The following is a 1,637-nucleotide window of genomic DNA, read 5'->3' on the forward strand; positions in this document are numbered from 1 at the left end:
GCTATTGTAAATAATATACAAGTTCTTTTAAAATTAATATACAATAAATATAATATTTATTAATATATAATAAACTTAATATACAAGTTCTTTTAAAATTTACCACTGCTTATGGCATAAATTCTATTACTACCCCTATTTTACAGAAGAAGAAATCATGATTCAGAGAGGTAAAGTAACCTAACCAAGGTCACACAGCCTACAAGAGGTAAATGAGGATCTATATCTAGGCTTATCTGGCAGCAACATTTTTTCTAATCACTGTGCTTTACCTGCCTCTTCGTGCAGTGTTAAGTCAGAGAAATAAGTCAATTGTTTCATTAAAAGGTCCTGCATAGGGATGTTTTAAACAAGAAACAAGGGAAAGGAAAGCACTCTAAATGTTCAGAAATAGAATCACAAGGATGATTTTAAATTAATTTAGGACAGATATTTTGTCTTTCTCATACTGATATAGAGTTATGGCTCCAAGCATCTAATTTGTGAAAACATAATTATATAGTCACATTTAAATTTCTTTTCTAAATAGATTCTTAGAAACAATGCCACAGGTGAAATATTCCTTTGGTAATGAAGAGTTAGATGCCCATGTCAAATAGAAAAGAGTTTGTGTTTTGTATCTTAACCTTCATTGTTCTTGTCTTTCTAAAAATTATTTCATGTGTTTGCTGTTTCTTCCACAAACAGACGCATTTGATTGTACTTGAATGAAAGGGGCCACACATAAGAGCTATAATTTTTCTGAAAGCATCCTCATTCTTTAATTTTTCTGCTAAATAGGGTGGTATAATTTGTCTTTAATGGATATGAAATGAATATGGATTGTGAACAGCAATTGAAATTGCCTTGATAATCATCAAATTATTCAGTCCCCAAAGATGTTATTTTTGTTGCCCTCAAATAATTGAATGGAGTGAATGAAAACTCTCCTTCCCTTGCATTTCTAATTCACCAGAGTACATCAATCTCTATCTTCTAGTGAAAATGGAAAGAATTCTCTCAAGTGATGTTGCCATCAGGGTAACCATTGGAGATTCTTTTCTCTTTATCGCTTTTTATTTCTATTCATTTAAAATAATTTTAGTCCTAGGGTGGTATTTTTAAAGTTCAAAATAATGACATGAGTGCTATTGTGTTCTTTCTGACTCCATGCAGTATTTTTAAATTCTGCAATTCTGCTCTTGTACATTGTTAAAGTATATGTCAAATTTTAAAAAATCCACCATTAACAAAATTACTCCTTGAATTACCTCCATTATTCTGAATAGCCCTTCTTTCTATTTAAACAGGACTCTGCTGAAAAAGTAGTTTCAATTGGGTTTCTGCCAATCACAGAGCAAGTTAGTAGTTTCAGTAACATATATGGACAAAGGAGGAAGAAGAGGAGGAGAAGGAGGGAGAGGAGGAGGAGAGGAAATGTAGGAGGAGAAGGAAAAAAAAAGAGGAAGATAAAAGAAAACTATAGGGATTTCTCTGGTTGTCCAGTGGTCAGGACTTATGCTTCCACTCCAGGGGTCATGAGTTCAGTCCCTCATAGGGGAACTAAGATCCTGCAAGTGCGTGGTGTGGCAAAAAAAAAAAAAAAAAAATTATGATGTATCATTGATAAAGCAAGCAGTTGGTAATGCGAAAGTTCT

This window comes from Muntiacus reevesi, chromosome X, assembly GCF_963930625.1.
Source record: "Muntiacus reevesi chromosome X, mMunRee1.1, whole genome shotgun sequence".
In the NCBI taxonomy this organism is placed as follows: domain Eukaryota; kingdom Metazoa; phylum Chordata; class Mammalia; order Artiodactyla; family Cervidae; genus Muntiacus; species Muntiacus reevesi.